The sequence below is a fragment of the Capra hircus genome, chromosome 15, assembly GCF_001704415.2.
Source record: "Capra hircus breed San Clemente chromosome 15, ASM170441v1, whole genome shotgun sequence".
Lineage (NCBI taxonomy): Eukaryota > Metazoa > Chordata > Mammalia > Artiodactyla > Bovidae > Capra > Capra hircus.
In genome coordinates, this window is record NC_030822.1 from 31,151,891 (window position 1) to 31,175,924 (window position 24,034).

At 56.3% G+C, this 24,034-nt stretch overlaps 1 protein-coding gene across 1 annotated transcript in view; it reads left to right on the plus strand.

Moving 5' to 3' along the window:
- The window catches only part of PDE2A (phosphodiesterase 2A), a 509,398-nt gene that overhangs the window by 363,042 nt on the left and 122,322 nt on the right, over positions 1 to 24,034 (plus strand). The gene's annotated exons all lie outside the window — the stretch shown is intronic.

A 24,034-nucleotide genomic window follows, 5' to 3' on the forward strand; every position in this document is an offset into this window, starting at 1 on the left:
CCCGGGTCAGGAAGCTCCCCTGGAGAAGGAAATGGCAATCTGCTCCATCCCGAGGACAGAGGAGCCTGGTAGGCTACAGCCCATGGGGCCGCAGAGTCCGAGCCTTCTATGGGTGTGGCCACTCTCCGGAACGGTGGCTCCTCTGCCGCACTCCCCCCTCCACCGGGACCACCGATCAGACTCCCCCTCTTCCGAGACCTAAGCCCAGTGTCACTTTCTTTCCTGAGACTGTTTCCCCCAGAAGACACAGTGACCTGATCACAGGGGTGGATGGCAAACGGAGGAGGAATGACTCTGTGTCTGTAACAAAGGGTGGACGGCGGTAGCTGTCCTTTGGGGCAAGCCACCCTGCTCTTCTTTCTTATTATTTGCTTCGGAACCCCTGCTGTCCTACTCCGCTGAGATCTATTCCTGAATCACTTGTTCTCAGTTGCCTGGCACCACTGTGCCCTGTAGCCCATCATTCCCTATGTGTCCAAGTCTTAGCTGGACAGCCCTTGTTAATAATTTTCTGTAATTTGCTTTTGGCTGTGCTGGGTCTCCACTGCTGCACAGGCTCCTCATTGCAGCGGCTTCTCTCCTGTCCGGGCTCCGGGGCCCAAGCTCAGTAGCCGTGACCCACAGGCTTAGCTGCTCCTCGGTACGTGTGATCTTCCCAAATCAGGGATAGAACCTGTGTCTCCTGTATTGGCTGGCAGATGCTTCACCACCGAGCCACAGGGAAGCTCCTGGATAGTGAAGGAAAGTTACATGACTCAAAATAGCCTGGAGTTAGAACTACCCTCCAGGTCCTCCCCATTATTCTATGCAAAACAAAAAACTCTGAAAAAAAGTGGACATTAAGGTTGATTACACCCAGCTCCCAGCTGGCCCAGCCTCTGGCTGATCTCCAAAATTCCTTGCCCCAGCCGTTTAAGAGATAGCTACGTACCGAACAACCCTGGAGACGAATAGGCCCCGGTAAGACGGCAGCTTTCCACACGCATGCCTATATATACTTACTCTTTCCTTGGGCTAGCGCAGCAGCTCCCTAATCCGACTGCTGCCCCTTCTCGCCTCGTTACAGGTGATCTGTGCCCGCGAAGTGCCGGTCTCGCTCTTTCCCTGCGCCTCGCCTTCTCGAGCTCCCTAGCCCTACAGTCCTTAAAGTGACACTTTCTCAAGGATGTGCGTGTGCACACTCGGTTGTCTCAGTCGTGCACGACTCTGCGACCCTATGGACTGTAGCCCGCCTGGCTCCTCTGTCCATGGGATTCTCCAGGAAAAGAAGGTTCTCCAGGAAGGAGACAGAGTGGGCGGCACGCTGTCCTCCAGGGGATCTTCTGGACACACTTCTCCTGCGTTGCATGTGGATTCTTCCCCAGCTGAGCCACTAGGGAAGCCCTTTCTCAAGGATATTTGCCTTTCAATAAGAATAATTTGAAGCCATAAAATGAAGGCTTGTTTAATAAGTGAATTCCTAGCTCTGTGACACACGGCGAATGAGGTGTTGTGGATAGAATTGGGCGAGTGAGCTACCCTATTTGCCCAACGGACTTGAAAGAAATCGAGTCGTCACTCAGGCAGAAGGCACCCAGCCCTGCCCTATCCCGCTGGCGACGACTCCTCGCCACTGTCCAAAGCTTGGTTCTGTTCCCAAAGGATGTTTTCTCCTGATGCAACTGCACTCAGTTGGAAATTGTAAATGATGCTGATGACTATAAATTTTAAGTTTTTCTTGATAATGGATATATGTTCAGTTTACTGTGTGGAACAGACACACTCATCTCACACGCTAGCAAAGTAATGCTCAAAATTCTCCAAGCCAGGCTTCAACAGTATGTTAACCGAGAACTTCCAGATATTCAAGCTGGATTTAGAAAAGGCAGAGGAATCAGAGATCAAATTGTCAACATCCACTGGATCACGGAAAAAGCAAGAGAATTCCAGAAAAACATCTGTGTCATTGGCTATCCTAAAGCCCTTGACTGTGCAGATCACAACAAACTGGAAAATTCTTAAATAGATGGGGATAGCAGACCACCTTACACGCATCCTGAGAAATCTGTATGCAAGTCAACAACCAACAGTTAGAACCGGACATAAACAACAGACGGGTTCCATATTGGGAAAGGAGTGGTCAAGGCTGTATATTGTCACCCTGCTTATTTAACTCATATGCAGAGTACATCATGTGAAATGCAGGGCTGGATGAAGTACAAGCTGAATCAAGATTGCCAGGAGAAATATCAATAACCTCAGATATGCAGACGACACCACCCTTACGGCAGAAAGTGAGAGGAAGTAAAGAGCCTCTTGATGAAAGTGAAAGAGGAGAGCGAAAAAGTTGGCTTAAAACTTGACATTCAGAAAACTAAGATCATGGCATCTGGTCCCATCACTTCATGGGAAATAGATGGGGAAACAGTGGAAACAGTGACAGATTTTATTTTTGGGGCTCCAAAATCACTGCAGATGGTGACTGCAGCCATGAAATGAAAAGATGCTTGCTCTTTGGAAGAAAAGCTATGACCAACATAGACAGCATGTTAAAAAGCAGAGACGTTACTTTGCTGACAAAGGTCCATCTAGTCAAAGCTATGGTTTTTCCAGTGGTCATGTGTGGCGGTGAGAGCTGGGCTGAGTGACTGAACTGAACTGATGAAGGTAACTGCCGAGTCTCGCTGCCTGTGGTTTTCAGTAAAATCGTACTCAGGGGCTTGCTCTGGGCTAGAAGAGCTTTCAGCACTGGACAGCAGCCAGTGGGATGAAGTTTCCAGGGCTTGGAGGGGGCGAGGAGCAGCAGAGGACGTGTAAAGAGGAGGACAGCGTCACCCTGAACAGGAAGAGGCGACCATGTCCACCTGCTGGAGAAAGGGCTGAAACAAGACCAGCCCCCGAATGGTTGTTTCCAGTCCTTGGAAACTGCTGCTTCTTAACTCCCATTATTTTCAGCCTTGTCACCACCACGTAATTAAGCAGAGCACCCCCTGGTTCCCGACTTGGCTGACATGAGGTTCTCTATGTTCTCCACTGATTCCTCATCTGTTTTCCTCCAGTTCCAAACTGTGACCACACTCAGAGGTCTGCTCTCAGGCAGAGAACCTCCTCAAGCTGGAGACAGAGGGAGGGGCCCGCTGACTGTGTTCCTCCTGTGCTGACCGCTGACTCACCCCTGACTCACTTTTCAGATTTATTGTGCTCTGGGATCCTTTCTCTAAGTGTATTTAATGTGATGTAAAATTGTTTTCATGACTTAAGTTAAAGTTACTGTAACTGTTTATAAAATGCATTACCCTTGCTCCACAAAGGTCCTGGCAGTCTACAAACCAGCATCTTGTCTAATGCTGTTAAAACATTTCTAGAAAAAGTGGTAGAGAGGCTTGGATGTCCTGCTGTAGGTTTGTACCTGTTCATGTGATGTCAGACCCTTGGAGAAATTCGACCTGGGGCTGTGTGTGAATTACTCGTGATAGTTAATTAGAATATTCAGTGTTCAGGACCCACCTATCTTGCAAATGATTACCAGCATCTTAGGGAAATAAAAGCAAAACAAAACATCAACAATCACAACATGGTTAATGCAGCAGAATTAGAGATAAAAGACAGACACTTGTTACTAACGACACCACCCGATGGGCACATCATTGCTGTGGCAGAGTCACCTCAGGCCCTAAAGTTCCCAGTTAGAGCTGAGTGAAGCCAGGCTCCATGTGAGTGCCCATCAGTGGGACTCCAAGACCAAGTGGAACAGAGCATCTGTGAGCACTTCTGCCTGGAACACCTACTCTCTCCTCACCTACCGACTAATCAAGTAGTGAATGAGTTTTATTTTAAAGTGAAGTGAAGTATTTTAAAGCAAAGCTGTAAAGTGAAAAAGTGAAAGTGTTAGTCCCTCAGATATGTCCAGTTCTTTGCAACCCCATGGGCTGAATTCTTCAGGCAGGAATATCGGAGTGGGTAGCCATTCCCTTACTCCAGGTGGTCTTCCTGACCCATGAATCAAAGCCACGTCTCCTGCCTTGTAGATGGATTTTTTATCATCTGAGCCATGGGAGCAAATCAACACTGTAAGGAGGCCAACATATGTATCAGGTCACAGAAAAACCTGAGGCTCACTGGCCCTACAACAGCTTCTGATTAGCAGTGGGTCACTCCCTGGGCTGGTTGGTAAGAAGGGGATGGTTCTGTATTGAGCACTTGCCCTGATATCAGAGCACAGACAGGCCATTTTTAATTAATAGACTTTATAGAGCAGTTTTAGGTTTGTGGAAAAATCAGGTGGAAAGTGTGAAGAATTCCTGTTCACCCCCCCGTCACCCCTAACCCCAAGTAGTTTACCTGCTATCTACACTGTGTGTCAGCACGGTGCATATGCTACAAGTGATGGACCAACACCGACCCATCATTACTTACCAGGCCACACTGTGCGCTTGTCGACAGGCGCGTTGGGGTGCACATGTTGTGGGTGTTGACAGGAGAGATGGGGTGCTCATTCTGTGAGTGTTGACAGGCGCGTTGGGGTGTACATGTTGTGAGTGTGTTGACAGGCGTGTCAGGGTGCACATTCTGTGGGTGTTGACAGGCGTGTTGGGGTGCACCTTCGGTGGGTGTTGACAGGCGCATTGGGGTACATTCTGTGGGTGTTGACAGGCGCATTGGGGTGCACATTCTGTGGGTGTTGACAGGCGCGTTGGGGTGCACATTCTGTGGGTGTTGACAGGCACATTGGGGTACATTCTGTGGGTGTTGACAGGCGCGTTGGGGTGCACATTCTGTGGGTGTTGACAGGCACATTGGGGTACATTCTGTGGGTGTTGACAGGCACGTTGGGGTGCACATTCTGTGGGTGTTGACAGGCACATTGGGGTACATTCTGTGGGTGTTGACAGGCGCGTTGGGGTGCACATTCTGTGGGTGTTGACAGGCACATTGGGGTACATTCTGTGGGTGTTGACAGGCGCGTTGGGGTGCACATTCTGTGGGTGTTGACAGGCACATTGGGGTACATTCTGTGGGTGTTGACAGGCGCATTGGGGTACATTCTGTGGGTGTTGACAGGCGCGTTGGGGTGCACCTTCGGTGGGTGTTGACAGGCACATTGGGGTACATTCTGTGGGTGACAGGCATGTTGGGATGCGCATTCTGTTGGTGTTGACAGGCGTGTTGGGGTGTACATTCTGAGAGTGTGGACAGGCGTGTTAGGGTGCACATTCCGTGGATGTTGACAGGCGTGTTGGGGTGCACATTCTGAGGGTGTTGATAGGCGCATTGGGGCACATTCTGTGGCTGTTGACAGGCGCGTTGGGGTGCACATTCTGTGGGTGTTGACAGGTATGTAGTAAGGCATGTCCTCCATCACAGGGTCACACTGAGCGGTTTCACTGCCCTGCACGCTCTGTGCCCCAGGCATGTCCTCCATCACAGGGCCACACTGAGCGGTTTCACTGCCCTGCACGCTCTGTGCCCCAGGCATGTCCTCCATCACAGGGCCACACTGAGCGGTTTCACTGCCCTGCACGTTCTGTGCCCCAGGCATGTCCTCCATCACAGGGCCACACTGAGCGGTTTCACTGCCCTGCACGCTCTGTGCCCCACCCCAGTCCCCTCTCCTACACATGGACCCCCAGTCAGCTGTGCTGTTTTGCTTTGTAACTTACCATGTTTTGTTACAAAACTTAGGTTCTATAGTATACATTTTTAACACATCACATTCCACCTTCAGTGGGTATTATATAAATTCGGTAACAGCAAGGGAACCTTATATTCTTATATACTTCTACTTTAACTCTCTTGGCTTTTAAAGTGAGAAGTAAGAAAGGGATGTTTTAGTTCAACCACATCAGTCTTCAGTCTTCGGTTCCTTGTGTTGGTCTCATATTCCTTCTGGCAGAACTTTATTATTTATTATTTATTATAATGAAGTTCTCCTGGTAGTGAATTCTTTCGGCTTTTGTATGTCTGAAAATGTCTTTAATTTCATTGTTGAAAGATGGTTTTCAAGAGTATGAAATTCTGAGTCGACAGTTTTTTTCTTCCAGTGATTTGAAAACATCATCCCACTGTCTCCTGGCTTGCATTGTTTGTAAAAATAAAGTTGTATGTATTTCCTGTTTTTATTCTTTGAATGTAATATATTATATTTCCCCTCTCTGACTGCTTTTAAGACTTTTCCCTCATCCCTGGTTAGCCTACTCCCCAGGTGTAGATTTCTGTATGTGTGTGTGTGTGTTTAAAATCCACTGGCCTTCTTGGATCTGTGAGATGAGTTTTCAGCACATTTGGAAAGTGCCTTCTTCACGTTTCTTCCTGCTCCCGCTCTCCCCGCGTCTCCTCGCTCCTCTTGGACTCCTCCGGCCGCGTATGTGCTTTTTGTGGTTGTTCAGTTTCTGAGCTACGGCTGGATGTGGCCGCAGATCTCAAGGTGGTGGTGGTTTCAGTGAGTTTGCTCATGTTGATCAAAAATCTCATGAAATACCTGATTAGATAGTAATTAAGTAACTCCTCAATACATGTGTATCTCTTCTATGATAACCAAAGTTTATTTAAAGTGTGTTTATATGAACAGATGGGTGAGAGAGGGTGTGCGATTCATAGAAAATACTCTTTGTCAGAAGTCACACGGTGAATCTGAACCAGACACACTGCTCTGTTTCCCTGGGGATGTGTAGCCCTGGGCGAGAAGACACAGCGGAGGAGAGCAGGAAGGGTCCACTCCTGTGATGCGGGCCGTGAGCGGAAGAGCAGGCCGCAGGAATGGGCTGGGGGGGTGGGGTGAGGTGTCAGAGAGCTGTCTCCACCCGTAGGCCTGGCGGACGCTCCACACCGGTCACTTCTGTTCCTCTGGGTGAATGATGCGATGGTGTGTAAGCCTGGCTGCCCTCCGCAGAGCCAACGCGTGAGGAGCACGTGGGCTCCAAACAGGACAGAGTTCGTCAGCCCTCCCAGGAGTGGTGTGTGGGGAGCCTCCCTCTGGGGGAGGCTCACACACTGTAGGAAGTGTGATTCCCAGAGGACGGTGAGGCCGTCCTCCCCGCAGAGGGCTTCTGTCCTGGAGCGCCGACAGAGCCTCATCTTCGGGAATGGAGTGCCCTCGGCCGGGTGAGCACCCTGCTCTGGGCTCCGTGACCTTATACCGTGACTGTTTCTGTGTCATTTAACTTTGCACAAATCATCCTTTTAGATGCTTTGTGGCCTCACTGTAATTTATGTAACCGTTTTCCTCTAGGCTGTTGCTATGTAACTCCATGTAAATGTTGCATGAAGAGCGTCACTAATAATTTTTGAAGGAAACAGTATGATCATTGTAGGCCAAGATATAAATATTTTCATGGTTCTTGATGAATGTGCCTGTCTGTTTCTTGGAAAGATTATAGAAATGTACTGATACTCTCTGCAACAGCTGCAGGTGCCCCTGCCCCACAGGACTGTCCCTGGATTTAGTGCTAATATGCATATTTTCAGCTGAGGTTTGGCTTCCTTTCTCCTCTCACTGTAAGCGTTCAGGGGCCATTTTGCCTGGGGTCTGGAACCGAGATGAAACTCTGATCTAGACTTTGATAACTGTCATAACTATTTCCACCCACATTTCCTAATATCCATACGTATTTGTCCACATCCTGTGTGGCCAACCCGAGTTGACCCTTGAGAAGCTAGACTGCACTGACTCCATAGTGGCAAGTGTTCCGTGGGCCTGGAAAAACTCACCCCTCTGTCTACCCTTATGAGCTACGTTGTTACCCATGGCGTGTCCAGAGCTGGGGACGGTGTCTTTGAACTTGTAGGAAACCCAGGCAGAGTGTCTTGAATGCGAGCCCTCAGGAGTCCCTTATCCTCCCATCACGCGTCTCCAGATGGTTTTCACAGGCTCCTGGCTCTGCTGGGGTTTCCTGAGAGTGGATGCTGTATGTTCGGTGTCAGCATCTTAGGGCCACCAGAACTCCAGGAAGGAAAGTGGCGGGACCCTGCGTCCATGGGACTCTGGGAGCTGTGAACTCCCTGAGGATGGGGCCATGGGACAGGTGCCCTGCTCTTCCGGAGCAGGCTGGGAATGAGGGCAGGCACCCATGAACCACCTAATACGGGTCAGGCTCTGTGCATATCATGCACTTATCCTCATAAAAATCCTTTACACCTGTACAATTTACCTGCAGTTTACAAGTTAGTATGAGAGGCACAAGAACTTAAGCAGCTCACCCAAGGTCACACAGCTGCCAGCAGTGGACCTCGGGTTCAAACCAGACAGCCGGCCCGCAGCATTCACACTCACAACCACCACACCGTTCTGCCACCTGATGGCCGGTGTTTGTTTAGAATTGGCAGCCCCCTCTGTTCTGCGTTCCCTCGGTCGATCCTTACAACAGCTCTGCAAAGCCAAGGGGACAGAATCTATCAGCCCCGCCCCCAGCCTGAGAAGCTGGGTTAGCTTCACCCCTCAGAATGGGATTTGAACTCATTTATTTTTCTGACACCTGACCCCAAACCTGAGCTCTTTCAGGGGGCCCTCTCCGCCGCTCTGCTTGCCTGAGGTAACAGCGGTTGTTCTGTCTGAGGCTGACCACCACAGTCCATCTGTCTGAGGTGGGCTGGCGGCACCCCTGGGGTCTGCGGAGCCCCCGCCCATGGGAGGGACCGGGCAGTTCATCTGCTCCTTCACCAGCACCCTCCTCCTGCAGGAGGGGAGGTGCTCACACAACAAGCAGATGAGGCCGGCAGGTGGTGATGGGGAAAGAATAGCAACATTACCCTAATGGCTGTGAGAGAAAAGCTAATCACGGAGGAAATCTACCCTGAAATCAGCAGACGGCCTTCCCTGGCACCTCCCCAGGGCCTGCTTCGCCCTTGCCGCCCTGCATTCTCGGGATCTTTGGGAAAGATGCCCGGGGCTGGGGCTGGAGGCCAGACCCTGACCTTGGGAGGGCTCCGTGCGGGGTTAAGCCTGCAGCAGCCTCCAACGTGCCTCCTGCTGCAGAGCTTTTCAGAGCTGAGGCCCCTTGAGGAGACCCTCATTGCCCGTAACCACAGGGAAAGCTCGAAGTCAGGTATTCCTCTTCTCTTCTTGGGGGCCGGGATGTATCTGCTTTTGTCTGGAAGTGCTCAGGACCCCAAGCCACGCGTGGTCCTTGTCTAGACGGACCCTGCTCCTCTCCCAGGTGGTGCGAGGGTCACAGGGTCGCCGCTCTGCGCCTTTCCCAGCGTCTCCCACCCGCGTCCAAGGCCCCCTCCCTCCACAGTCTAGGGGGCCCCTCCCTCCAGTCTAAGGGGCCCCTCCCTCCATAATCTAAGGGGCCCCTCCCTCCATAGTCTAAGGGGCCCCTCCCTCCATAGTCTAAGGGGCCCCTCCCTCCACAGTCTAAGGGGGCCCCCTCCCTCCATAGTCTAAGGGGGCCCCTCCCTCCACAGTCTAAGGGGTCCCCTCCCTCCATAGTCTAAGGGGGCCCCTCCCTCCATAGTCTAAGGGGGCCCCTTCCTCCATAGTCTAAGGAGCCCCTCCCTTCAGTCTAAGGGGTCCCCCTCCCTCCATAGTCTAAGGGGCCCCCTTCCTCCAGTCTAAGGGGCCCCTCCCTCCATAGTCTAAGGGGCCCCTCCCTCCATAATCTAAGGGGCCCCTCCCTCCATAGTCTAAGGGGCCCCTCCCTCCATAATCTAAGGGGCCCCTCCCTCCATAGTCTAAGGGGGCCCCCTCCCTCTAGTCTAAGGGGGCCCCTCCCTCCATAGTCTAAGGGCCCCTCCCTCCACAGTCTAAGGGGGCCCCTCCCTCCAGTCTAAGGGGGCCCCTCCCTCCATAGTCTAAGGGGGCCCCCTCCCTCCAGTCTAAGGGGGCCCCTCCCTCCACAGTCTAAGGGGCCCCTCCCTCCACAGTCTAAGGAGGCCCCTCCCTCCAGTCTAAGGGGGCCCCCTCCCTCCATAGTCTAAGGGGGCCCCCTCCCTCCAGTCTAAGGGGGTCCCTCCCTCCATAGTCTAAGGGGCCCCTCCCTCCACAGTCTAAGGGGGCCCCTCCCTCCAGTCTAAGGGGGCCCCTCCCTCAATAATCTAAGGGGGCCCCTCTCTCCATAGTCTAAGGGGGCCCTCTCCCTCCATAGTCTAAGGGCCCCTCCCATCGACCCATCGATGTCTAGGGGTCCCCACCCCCACCCCAGCACCTGCATCAGAGTACGGCTGGGACAGCTCACAGGGTGTCCCCCCTGCTTGGAGACACAGGTAGGGCTCCCTGAAGGGGAGGAGCCTTCTGTTTCTTGCTCCCTGGTCCTCACACAGCGGCTGGCAAGAGCCTCCCCCTGAAGGTCCTGGCCCTGCCCTGTGGATTCATGTGGTTTCCTGGCCACCCCTGACCTGCTCCGAGCTCTGAGCATCAGACAAGGTCCAGCGAAGGTGGGTCATGGATGCTCACCCCCGGACGGGTGACCCTCCCGCTGCTTCCCTGAGGCCACCTCATGGGGGCTGGGACCTGGGACCTGGAGGACTGCGCAGCCCCTCTGTCCAGCGTCGTGGTCCTGGGCGCTCGTTCTGACTGCTTCCTGCCTTCACCCTTTCTAGAGCTGAGATTTCTTGACCCGTCTCCACTTGGCATCTTTGTCTCTTTGTATCTAACTGGCTCTTCGTGACACCTTGTGAAAGAATCTGTAATCTGTCCTCACAAGGACCTCAAGTAGGAGGCCCACGGCACATGCCCCTGACTGTTTCCCTTTGCGGGAATGAGGTGTGGGGAGCAGGCAGGGGTCTGAGGGTCAAAGGGAAGTGAACGTCGCTCAGTCGATTCCGACTCTTTGGGACCCCGTCCATGGAATTCTCCAGGCCAGAACACTGGAGTGGGCTGCCGTTTCCTTTTCCAGGGTATCTTCCCAACCCAGGGATCGAACCCAGGTCTCCCACATTGCAGGCAGATTCTTTACCAGCTGAGCCGCCAGGGAAGCCGTCACTGACCACTGAGAAATGCTGACCATCTCTGGGAAGGCCAGTGCGCCGGGCTGATTTGAGAGGCAGGTCCTTGGGTCCCCCAGGGCGGGACCTTCCCCAGCTCAGCCTCCGGAGCAAAAAAGGGGCTGGGTGCACCCAGCCACCCTGGGGCCCCCGGCTGCCACTTGGCAATAGCACTGGATCTGAGTAGCCTTTTATTTTTATTTCAGAAGCCTCTGTTTTACAAGCCTTCAACTTCTGGCAATGTGTTCATAAAACAATTCCAGCAAGGGGCCGCGACAATTCAATTAAAACTTAATGGGGCTTGAACGCTGAGGAAGCTGGGGCCCCGAGAGCCCTTGTGGTCCTTCTGACCAAGGGCCCGCGCGTCCGGAGCCGCCGCCCCGCAGCGACCGCAGGCGCACGTGCCGGCTGAAAACCCGGGACGGCCCGGAGGCGGTGCCGGGAGGCGGGGCGCACGCCCCTCCGCGCGCGCGTCCTTCCGGAGGCGGAGCCGCCGCAGAGCCGCCCTCCTCGGCCGCGCAGACGCCGCCCGGCGGGGCCGCCCTCCCGTGCGGGCGGTCTCGGGTGAGCGCCGGTCCCGCCCCAGGCAGGCGCCTCTCGGAAAGAGGCTGGGGGTTCGCAGGCACCGGGCCGCGGGGTCGGCCTGTCGGGGAGGGAGTGACCCTGCGGGTCGTTGAGACGAGAAGGCACCCCGACCCTCCGTCTCAGGGTCACGTGGGCGTTCTCAGGCGGTGGCCTCAGGGCGAAGTCGCTGTTCTTAGCGCGCAGACTAAGAAAACTCGTGAGCAGCGTGTCCAGGGCATCTTCCCGAAACCGGGGATCCAGCCCGCGTCTCCTGCAATGCAGGCGGATCCTTTACCGCCTGAGCCACCAGGGAAGCCCCCTTGATCCAAAGGAGACAGAGAGAAATTAATCCCGGGGGCAGAGGGCAGCTCCAGGGGAAGTCTCTGCGGCAGATGTGGTATTTTCAGGCAGCGCCTCAGACTTTGAGCAAATCCCTCCATCCCCTTCTCTCTCACCCTTTCACCCACTTCAGAACTGTTACAAAGCGATTGTTTACCAGCGTGGCTCTGCCCAGACCTTCTCAGACCTTTAGGGGTGGGAGGTGGAAATTGCCCTTCCTTGCGAAGCGTTTCTTGCAGCAGAAGTCCTCATCGGTCCCGGGGACCAAGGGCCGCGGGGCCAGGAGCATGGGGACGGGGCGGGGGGTTGGTCTGCACGGAAGGCGTCCGCAGCCCTCCGGCCGGCATGCCCTTCCTCCAGGAGGGGAGGGTGGCCGGCGTCCCCCTGCCCCGCCGCGGGGCTGCTTCTCTGCAGGGTCGCCGACCAGCTTCGCCTGCCTCAGGCTCCCTCGGCCCGGGGACGTGGGGGCTGTGGTGTGGTGGGCGGCCCGGGAAGCGGTGGGGAGGGCTGTGGGCTGTGGCACCACTGGGCCGGCCGGGTTTCTGCGACTCTGACGCGCGAGGCATCCCGCCCAGATGCAGTCGGGGCCGGGACGCACTTTGCGCCTGTGGATCCCACCCGAGGGGTAGAGACAGGAGAGGACCCAGCCCCTCCCCCTGCCCGCCCCTCTTCAGGGGTCAGTGCTTGTCCAGACTGAAGAGGGAGGCTCCCCAGAGCGGCGGGAGCAGCCTGGACTCCCCGCACAGGGTGCCTACAGACGGGCCGTGACAGCACCTGCCGGGTCAGTTCTATCTAGTACCGCCTTGAAGGAGGAAATTAGACAAGGCTTCCAGAGCAGAGGTTACAGCCCACAAGACCGCCGCCCCGCCTCCTTCTCCCCGTCCATCTTGGGCTCCTCAGACACCCTTCTAGGCCTGAGCTGCCTCCTTGCAGACCCCTGCTCCGTCCCCGGTCCTACCCAGCCCCCACCTAGAGAGACCGCAGCACCACCCTCCGCCCTCCGCTGAGGGTGCAGGTCCGCCTGACAACCTCACAGACATCATGTCAGGGATCTGAGGCCATCAGGGACAGCCTGGGGCTCCGCGTGGCGTTGCTGAGGACGATTCAGATGAGATCAGGGACTCCTCGTCTCTGGGCTTCAGGGTCACGGGAGGAGATCTATGTGTTTGTACCCAGGCCTCACCTTGGAGAATTCTGATCAGAAGGTAGAAGGTGGAATTCACAGGCCTGCTTACAAAAATCCGTAGGTGGTTTTGCTGCACCAAGTGTGAAAGCCGCAGGACCATTGGAAGTTGTATTGAAATTAAGAGTGTGTCCTTCGAGGGCCGGCCAGGTCTGGAGTCGCCTCAGTGAACTGACCTAAAAGCACAGGGTGTGTGACTGTATTTCTAGTTCTTCCTGGAGTCACTGTGGGCTGAGGAGCCTGGAGGCTTTCCATGGTCCAGAAGTTCCCTCCTATCAGCTCAGTCTTACTCATGTGAGCGCAGAACACAGGCGTGCAAAAAAATAAAGTAGAACAACTTGCTTCCACATGTGCCCTTTCAGCTAAAATGTCACGACTCTCAAGGACTTGGAAACCAAAGTCACCTTGGGTGGCCTTCCCTCCAGTCCCTGCCGTGACGCTGACGCAGTAGCCTCGGTGTCTTCCCCGCCTGACACTTTCAGTCCCCTGATCAGAGAGCTGGACCATAAACAAAGCTGAGCACTGAAGAATTGGTGCTTTTAAGCTGTGGTGTTGGAGAAGACTCTTGAGAGTCCCTTGGACTGCAAGGAGATCCAACCAGTCCATCCTAAAGGAGATCAGTCCTGAATATTCACTGGAAGGACTGATGCTGAAGCTCAAACTCCAGTACTTGGGCCACCTGATGTGGAGAGTGGACTCATCTGAAAAGACCCTGATGCTGGGAAAGATGGAGGCCGAGAGGAGAAAGGGATGGCAGAGGATGGGATGGCTGGATGGCGTCACTGACTCAATGGACATGAGTTTGAGCAAACTCCGGGATTTGGTGATGGACAGGGAGGCCAGGTGTGCTGCAGTCCATGGGGCTGCAAAGAGTTGGACATGACTGAGTGACTGAGCTGGACTGATCTGAGCACCTGAGCTGTCCATGCAGCGGTGAGCCCCGGCGCTCTGGGGACCCAGCACAGGCTCTCCAGGAGACTCCTTAGTTCTCATCCTTGGGTCTGTGGACCAGACCTTCCACCCTCCTGTCTGCCGTCCTGGCTGTCCTGGTGGCTGTCACCCCGAGGATTGTTCGATGCCTTCAGGAAGTCACATAAGCCCGTGCAGCTGCGGGAGGCATGTCCTACCCTGGCTCTCCCGCCGCTGGTGCAGCAGAGGGGCCAAGACGTTGTGCGTGTCCTGATGGATGGAGCAAAAGGTACCATCACCCAGGAAGCCACCCAGGAAACTGTCAGAGACCTCTCTGCACTCAGGGCATCAGTTCTGCAGAGCCTCCTTGGCCCCAGGGCCCCTGGAGAATCCACAGAGCCCATGGTTTCCATGGAAACTACAGAAGGGTTTAGCCACTCGGATCCTAAGACAGAGACGATCAGGGAGGGAGTGCTCCCAGGGTGAAGGGCTCCCTGCTGCTCTGCGGGACCAAGCCTTTAGGGGACGAGGCCCAGAGAGCAGACAGGCCCTTCTGCACTCTGAGAAGAGGACCCAAATGGTCTTGGAACTGTTTGGTCAGCATCATGACATAGTCTTTCCCTCCAACCCAAGTCCAAGTGAGAAACTGCCTTTAATCTGTAAGTTATCTCAGGTAGTTGTGTGGAGGCAAAGCTGAGGACTCATCTAAACGAGTTAGAACAGACTGTAAACAGTGAAATCATTGCGCTGCTCCAGCGAGTTTCCCCTTTGCTCCTGGTGTCCCCAGCGCAGGTGTGGATAGTTCCTGCTCGTGCACCCCTCCTCCTGCTCCAAGAAAATTGCCCTTTTCTCTTTTTACAGATGTTCAGCAGGAACTTCCCAAGCTCAGTGACCTTCTCCAGAGTCTCGCTCTGCTCTTACGTAAGGTGCTTTTGGTTTCTCCTTAACCTATGTTTTCCTTGTTTCAATTTAAACTTTTCTCTAGTTATATACCAGGTAGAATTTTAAAAATAGCAGACACACACTACCATGAGACTTGAAGATCCTGTTCCCTGCTGGGCACTTGGAATCGCCTCCCACGGGCTGAAACCTCCTCAGGTATTCTCAGTCTCTCTCCCACCCACCCCGTAAGTCACTGGAATGTCTTTTTCTTTTTTTAGCTCTCAGATTCAAGGTGGTTTCAATACGAAACTCCCAAGGCGCTTAAAATCTGGAGTGCCTGGGGCTGGGAAGGGCAGGAGACTATTCTAGAATGGTATTGGCTCAGATGGTAAAGAATCTGCCTGCAGGGCAGGAGACCTCCGTTTGATGCCTGGGTTGGAAGGTCCCCCGGAGAAGGGAACAGCTACTCACATCAGTGTTCTTGCCTGGAGAATTCCAAGGACAGAGGAGCCTGGCGGGCTGCAGTCCATGGGCTCGCAAACAGCTGGACAGGACTGAGCATCTAACATTCTCACATTCAAACATGCTCACACAGCTCCCTATGATCTTCATCACAAAGGAATTGTCCACGGCTGGTTTCATCGCTCACGTTTTGTTGCTGAGGAGTGCAGTTCCCAGGGAGGCTGAGCCACTGGCTGGATGCCCACCTGGCGGCTGGTGGGCCTGGGGCTCAAGTCCACACGCTGGGCCCTCACTGGCTCTGCCGCCTGGGCTGCAGCTCTGTGCCCACGGCTTTGAGTTGGCTCACGTGTCTCCATCTCTCGCTGTGGACGTTGAGGCGGCATCTTCCCACATGCTGAGGACTTGGGGAAGGGGAGGAGGAGGCCAAGGAGGGGGAGCGCCTGTCCCTCCCGGCTTCCCCTCCCCCGTCTACCCTGGAGACCCCAGCTCTGCCCCTTGTCCTCCCTCTCCACGCCCTCTCGCCAAAACCCGAGTCACTCCTGCCGTCAGAGACCCGCTCGTCCTGTGAGTTCTGGGAGGAGCTCGGCCACGCCCAGCAGTCCTCTGACTGGGGGGCCCCTGACACTGGAGGGCAGTGGGAGGGCCGGGCGCCCCGCCTGGCCTGGGCTCCTGTCCCCTGCCGCCCCCCGCCGCGCCTGCTGCTCCGGCACTCAGTTCTTGCCCTTCCCCGTTTCCACCAAAACTGGGCAGAGTGGTGCCTCCTGGAGGCATCCCAGTGGGTCCCTGGGCAACGCCTTGTGGGCAGGCAGCCGCAGCCCTGCCAGCACCTGACGGGGGTCTCGGGTGGCTGAAAACGAGGCCCCAAGCGCCTGGTGGTAGTCTTGGAAACAGGCCAGTGGGATTCTCGCTCTGTCCCTGGAGAAGCCCGGCCTTTGAGAGGCCTGGGCTGCTGGGCCCCCAGTCCTGCAGTTCTGGGAGCCGCTCTGCCCGCCCCTCAGCTCCTGGGCGCCTGCACTCTGCCCGCCAGGGTGCAGGGCCTGTGAGAGGCTGTGATGCCAAGCGTGCTCCACCTCCTGGGCGCCCCCTCAGGAAGATTCACTCTAGGTGGGCCCCGCAGCTTCAGCTGCTTGCCTGGCGGTTTCTGGGTGGCGGGGTGCACGCATCAGGGGGCGCTGCGGTCGCCAGCTTCACTGGAAAGTAAGCATCTTGGTGTGAACCAGTGCGTGTGTGACCCTCGGCTGTGAGCCACATGCTCCCCAGGGGTTTGGGAAACGCTGAGGCTGAGGCCGGGCAGGCAGGAGGGCCAGGCAGACAGCCCAGGCTGTTCCGCCGGGTCCCAGTGCTGGCGAGCGTCTGGCGGGCTCCCTGTGCTCGGTGACTGGGTCTCACTCAGAGCTGGGCCCGCGTGCCAGCAGGGTGGGTGCCGGGCAGAGCACCAGTGCAGCAGCGGGGACCCGGGGACCTGCTCTCAGCCCTTGGCTGCCCCAGCCCTGCCGCAGCCTCTGTTCTAGCAGAAGCACGTCCGTGGGCCTGGCCACGCGTTTGCCTGGCCGGCCAGTGCCTCCCGGTCAGGAGGTCGCCCGTCACAGCTGCCCCATTTGCCCACCACGTGCCTCGGCCCAAGACCTGCTTGTCCTCAGTCCCCCCATCTTCTCCAGGGTCACTACCCAGTGGGCCCAGCCCTTCCTAGCAGTCCATAATGTCCTCCACTTCTGTGCTGAGGTCCCTTCTCTTTCCCGCAGACTGGGTGACCCCTGTGCCCTTTGGAGCTCTGCTAACTGGGAGGGTCTCCTCTACCAGCCTCTCCCAAGGCCACCCCGAGTGTGGCTGCGGCGGGGCAAAGGCTCAGGTTGCCCCGCGGGGCTGAGAGCAGAGAACCGGCTGCCTGCAGCCTGCCTGTGCTGGCCTCAATCCTTCTGGGGTGCCCACGGCCCCGCACCCCCTTCCCTTCAGGCTCCGCCCACCAGGACCATGTAAACCAGCCAGCCCCGACTGTCCACCCTGGCCAGACTCACGCGTCGGGGGGTCCTTCCCCCCGACCCCGGGGCCTCAGCAGCAGCAGCGGGACAGCGGGCTGCCAGGCCCCTCTGCACACCGCGCTCCAAGGGTCAGAGCTGCTCCAGGTGGCGGGGGCGTGGGGGGCACTCAGGCTGGACTCACCCTGCGAGGTCTTGGCAGTCCTGGTGGGCTGCAGTGGGGGTTACACAGAGCAGGACAGAAGGCCCCGTTTCTACAGAAACAGGCTGTTTCGCTTCACACCACACTTTGCTTTTATTAGGAAAAATGAGTCTCAGCCACACACAAAAATAAGACTAGTGATTCAGTGACAGATAGTCACGTGCCGGGAAGGAGAGACGCCCTCACAGTGGAGATTTGTTTCCTGTTATTTCTACCCCAAGCACTCTGAATAATGTCAAAATGATCGCTGATATTTCCACGTGTGCTTTTAAGAATTTATAAAGTAATCTGTCTTCTGAGGTGTCCGGGAGGCACTTGGACGGTGCAGTTAAAGCAGGGCTTTAGCCAGGTCGCGAGTGGCCTTTGGTTCTGGGAGACCTGGGGGGCGCTGAGGGGTGGCCGCCCCCAGGAAGCTCCTCTGGACAGTGGCTGGCAGCGAGGCCACTCCCCCCACCACCCACCCAGGCTGGCACAGAGGCTCCAGGCTGCACAGCTGTTTTTCTAGCTTGTTTACTTTTTAAGGCTACCTGGGAATGTCTAGTTATATATTGGCTATTTTCTAAATTTGAAAATTCATATTTGAATGTATTTGATGATTGAATCATCTAAATCAGATTTGAGCACATTTATTTAAAAAAAAAAGTGGATAAGGCTTCTTCACCTCCCTTGTGAGATCTATTCCAGGATGCATTTTTAATGTTTTCTGAAGAAAACATTTTATCTTTATTTAGTTACAAATTCAAATCTTGGGAACGCATGTAAGAATTTAAGATTTTAAAATTTTAAAAAAAAATAAATAAATAAAAAATAAAAAATAAAAAATAAAAAATTAAAAAAAAAAAAATTCAAATCTTTGTTTAGTCTGCTCTTCAAAGAAAGCTTTCTGAAACTGCCTTATGTAGCTGTATTCATTTCTACGTCTGCTCTAACAAATTATCCCAAACATAATGGCTTCAGATAGCATAAATGCATCCATTGTTCAGAAGTTAGAAGTGCCTTTCACTGGACTTAGAATGAACTTTAAATTTTGTGTCTTTGTCTTCCCCATTTGATGGACTGACAATTGAACTATACTCTAGAACAAATAATGTAAAGAAATTCGGTATTTTAGAGAAGAACAGATGAGAGCAGGTTGGACAGGGTACAGTGTCTGATGTGGGCTGTCCTGGACTTGGAGCATTGAGACCCCCCGCACACCCACCAAGCAGCTGGCTATTAAATACCTGGTGTTTTGATTCCTATTTTTTTAAAATACTTGTACACTTGTGCATACTGACTTTGACCTTTCACACCTTTCCCATAATGGCCATTGTTAGGTAGAGTCAGTGTTTTGCTTTTTTCTGTTATCTCCCAGCAAAGCACAAGACTATGGATTATGATGCAACTTTATCAAGGAGCCGGAAGTTTCTCCAGGAGGAAAACAATCTAAAATTGAATTTTGAAAACTTCCTGCCCTCGGGGCCCATCTCACCAGCCTGAGATGGTTAGTGAGGCTCTGCAAGGACACAGCAGGCTGTGGGTTTATGTGCGGCCTGCAGCTGCTCTCCTGCTCGGAAACTCCAGAGAGTGCTTGTCCCAGAGGTGTCCCTGAGCGCCCAGCCTGTGCTGACTGACTGTTTAGAGCTGGTTCTGGGGGCTAAGGAACCACCTTTGCCTAAATTCATGGGAATTTTTAATACATTCTTAGACTCCTTCGCTCTCCCATAGGACACAGAAAGATTCGTGGGGCTGCGTTCAGTGTCGCAGACTCAATAGCCGCAGGGTCCTTGAGGCCCTGAGTCGGGCCTTGTTCTCCCTCTGTGGCCCCTGCTCCCCCACCCGTCCCCCTCGGTGCTCCTGTCCACCAGCCGACCGACCGCGGGGACTCGGCTCGGACGCCGCAACGCCACAGACCCGCGGGAGCTCAGGCCACGCCAGCCCAGGTGCCGTCTGAACCTTCGCGTTAATTTGCAGCACGTGTCACTAGAGCTAACATTATATTTGACTTTTATCCCCTTGACTCCCACCTCGCCGGTGCTTCCAGACTGCGGCCTCGTGGGGGCTTCTTCCTGGCTCTTCCCTACCTGTGCCGCCAGCCCCCGGAGGGACACAGGACCAGGGCCCTTGTTCGGGGATTGTCTTGGTGGGGCTGTTACCAGGCTAACCCTGCGGGGCACAGAGACTGCTTCCACGAGTGTCGTCTCAGCCGAGCCTGACTGGGACCTCGTAGCCCCCATTTAGAGGAGGAAACAGATTCCGGCGTGATGGCTAAATCTCAGAGACACAGGGAGCGGCAGAGCAGAGGCGTTTTGACTCCGAGATGAGTTTGTTTTGGATGATGAGAGCAAGGGAGAAAGCTCTGAGTCTGCAAGTCCTGAGCCAGCTTCACTGCCCCTCATCTAGGCAGCGTGTGTCCCTGAAGGTGGCCTGCTCCTGGTTGCAGGTGATGGCTCTGCCCCAGGACCATCGTAGCTGATGGCTTGGGGACACTCGGCAGAACCAAGCGGGCTGTGACCCTGCTTCCTGGAAATGTGGAAACACCCCAGACCAGAAACCCTAACTTAGCTGCCATGTGGGAAGAGTGGGCATGTGCTCTGAGTGGAAAGGGAAGGTAAACATTAGTCCATTGGTGGAATGCTGGAGAGGGGCCTGGTGGGGGTGGCCGGGCCGGGAGGCTGTGGGCTCAGACTGGCCCGAGGGGCCTGGACGCAGCCTGCCTCTGCGCTGATGGAGACCCTGGGCTGCACAGGTTCTCTAGGTGGGCCTCGGCGGGCGTCTCCCCGTCAGCGGCGCCCTCCCCGCCGAGCCTGCTGCCTCCGCGTCTGCTGTCAGGCATTTGTCCACAAACGCCTGTGTCTGCCCCCTGGGTGCAGGTGGCCCCGGCTGGCCGGCAGGATACACCAGGGGCGGGCAGCACAGGGCCAGCCGCAGCCTGGCTCCTCCGAGCCTGGGGCGCTCCCACCGCACAGGCAGCTGCTGGCCGTGCTGGGCCAGGCTGCAGAGCTTTGGAGAGCAGCCTGAGGCCGCTGTGGGAGGTGTGTGCACCTGCGTCCTGGAGGCCCCGGCTCAGAGTCTTACCCCGGCTGCCCACTTCCTTTTCGTTTCCCTTGGTCTCCAGCCCACTTCCCTCGTTTTCCCCTGTGGAAATGAGGTGGGGTGTTGGGAATCCCTGCAGCGGGCACACAGTGAAGTGGCGGGTGATCGGCCTTAGAAACGAGGGAGGCCTTGAGAGCCCACTGCTGAGGAATGCGGTCGGGTGAATCCTGGAGGGAAGGGTCTGCCGTCCTCCATGTTTTCTCAACAGCCATCGCTCTCCCAGAAGGTTGTGGGGACCTCAGGGGTGGGCGAGGGACTTGGCACTTGGAGGAGGTGGTCCACAGAAGCCCATTCCCCAAGGCTGTGCCAAAGGCCCTGCTTCCTGGGTTTGGGCTGGTGGTGGCAGGGCAGGGAGGGCCTGGAGGCTCAGCCCCGGCAGAGCGGGGACGTCTCAGCGGGGCCCCGGGCAGAGCTGGCCAACCTCCCTGGCTGCTCCAGGTGTGCCAGTGCCTCTGACAGCTGAGGTTCAGCTGTGTGAGGGGGACTTGTCCCCTTGGCAGTTCCCGCTGGAAGCTTCAGTGATGAGGCCGGAGGGCAAGCACAGAGGAGATAGCAGCCCTGACCTGGAGGTGATGATGATGTGGGGGAGGCCCTGACGTGGTGGTGATGGGGGGGGGCGGGTCTGACCTGGTGCTGATGGGGGGCGGGGCTGACCTGGTGATGGGGGCGGGGCTGACCTGGTGGTGATGGGGGCGGGGCTGACTTGGTGGTGATGGGGGGCGGGGTTCACCTGGTGATGGGGGCGGGGCTGACCTGGTGATGGGGGCGGGGCTGACCTGGTGCTGAGGGGGGCGGGGCTGACCTGGTGATGAGGGCGGGGCGGGGCTGACCTGGTGATGAGGGGGGCGGGGCTGACCTGGTGATGGGGGCGGGGCTGACCTGGTGGTGATGGGGGCGGGGCTGACCTGGTGATGGGGGCGGGGCTGACTTGGTGGTGATGGGGGGCGGGGTTCACCTGGTGGTGATGGGGGAAGGTGGGGAGCAGGGTTCCGATGGAGGTGGTTTCTTCTCCCCCATGAGGATGGGTTGCTTAAGGAAGCTCTTGTATTCCATGGAAAATGTTCTGTTTGTGAATATGTTTTGGTTTTGTTTTTCTGAAGAAAGGACCTCTCATGTACTAAGCTTGGTAATCTCCCCAATGGAACAAAGCCATATGTAAAGACAGGGTGATTTGTGAGGAAGAAAAATAAGCTCCCCGACTTCCTCCTGTGAACTGTGACCTTTGTCTCTTGTTCACTTGCCTTCTTCTCTCGCAGACAGACTGTGGGGGGTGAGGCCAGGGCCCCCGAACTGAACTCAGGCAGAGCAGGTGAGCAGCACATCATTCGGGTTCACCGTGAGAGGGAAGGCCCGTCGAGGGTTCCCTGGACCCCAGAGGCTCAGGGAGCTCAGAATCAGGGACAGGCTCCCTGGAAGCAGGTGAGGCTGAGCGTGTGCCCAAGAGTGGCTGCAGGCCTGAGAGGGTGACAGGAGCTAGCGCGGAAGCCTGGAGGGGGAGGTGGTGCCCCGGCCCTCCCTCGTGTCTCCGCATTTCAGGTTGGCTGCATCTCTGTGACCTCCAGGAGCCAAGCCTGGCTGTGTGGTGAAGACCGAGAAAGCCCCTCCACACGCAGCGCTTGCCTGGACCCACAGGGCCAGGAGGTGGGGGCAGTGGCCCCAGGCTGGCCTGAGGTGGGCAGAGGTGCCGTGGCCGGGCTGGCTGCCTGAGGCTGCAGGCCCTTTAAACAGCGGGCCTGGGGCTCCCCCGAGGCCAGTTGTCCCTGGTGACCGGGTGACAGGGCTGGGCCTTCCTTGTCCCCCAGATGGAGATTTAGGAAGGCAGCGGCGTTCACCGTTGTCAAATCCGCATCCCAAGCAAATCCACACAGAATCTTCGCATGCAGTTCCTGCTGCTCTCGGATCCCTGCCCAGCCTGACCGACGGCGCCTCTTCTTCGGGAGCGCCGCCTTCCACGGGCACTCGCCTGGCTCGCGGTGTGGTGTGAAGTGGACTTTGCTGGGTTAGATACAGCATGCAGGGCTGGGGAGACCAGCGGGGCATAGGGCAGAGAGCCCTGGCTGTGCGGCTCTTGCTCCCCTATCCCTGAATCTTCAAGGGGCCCTTTGGCTTCATGTCAGGACGACCCAGGCCCAGTCGACCCCCACAAACAGGCAAAAGCCGTGTGGCTGCCCCCAGGGGCTGGCGTCGGGTGAGGTGCAGAAGCTGCTTGGCTCCAGCTTCTGTAACAACCAGCGCCGCCCTGTCTCTTCACTGGTTTTCCACTCGGAAAAGGGGAGCTAATAGCACCTGCACCCCTGTTCTGTGCCCCCGTGAGCACCCCTCCCCTCAGTTTCGTGGGTGTTCTCAGGCTGGGCAGTGGGTGCCAGGCAGAGCCTCCTTCTGAAGGGACGAGGGCTTGTGCCCATCCTGGAGACTGAAGCCCCTGCCTGCATCGCTGGGGCCGTGAGGGGTCACCCTGCGGCGCAGGGCTTGTCAGGGGGATTCCATTCATTCGCCAGCACACACCTAGGGTGTCCACTCCGTCCAGGTGGAGACCACCTGAGGCTGCGCTGGTGCCAGCTGCCTGCACAGAGAGGCCCGGGCCCCTCAGGGATGGCAGAGGGCTGTGAGCCTGGGCGTGCTGACATACTGACCCTCCCCCCGCCCTGGCCCAGGACCCAGGACACCGGTGGGGACACGGCTGCTGGGCTGGTGCCTGCCGGCCTCACGCCCTCACCTCACGAGCTCAGCCCGGCCTGGCCGGGTCCAGCGGAGTCCAGGGAGGAGGCAGCTGGCTGGTGCTGCCTACAGACAGGGCCTGGAAGGAAGTGCTTAATTCTCAGGAGGAAGAGAAAGTAACTCCTCCCAAAGCAATGTGCAGGGAAGGAGCCCCTGAAATTCTCTGAGCTAATGAATACCCCCTCGACAACCTCCCCAGCTGTTGTGACATGATAATTGGACCTAATGTCGTAATTTTAACGCTTCTGACACTTTTGACTTTTGCTAATGAGGCTAACTCTGCGGGCGGGGTGACTGGCAGCTGCCGCTGCTTGGCCCTGAGGTTACTCTCATTTGTCTCCGATGCAAATTGCCTTCCACCAGGGAGAGGGTCACTCTGGACGACTTGGAGTTACTTTCCGGGAAGTAAGGAAGCCTGGGACCACCGGCAGGTGAGGGAGGCGTGGGGTCTGGGTGAGGGGAGGATGAAGCTCCAGTCGCTGGAAGCTTCGCTCCCTGCCTGATGTGCACACCTGCCCCCCTCCCTGCCCCCAGGGCAGCCGGCAGCTTCAGGCCTGCGAGGCTTCCTGTCCAGGAAGGAGGCCCCGGGGTGGGGGTGAGGTGCCCAGGCCCCTGCTCTCCAGGACCCAGGCAGGAGCCGGGCTGGGAGCCCCCGGGGGCCAAGGGTGGAGGGAGCCCCAGTCTCCAGTCGGCTGTTGGAGACTGTGGCCCCGCCAGGCTAGCCCTCCTCTCTCTGGCTCCCTGGTCTGCATGGTGACGTGTGACTCTGCCCCTGTGTGATGACGGCTTTCATCCTCGGGGACCGCCTGCATGTCAGGGACGTCT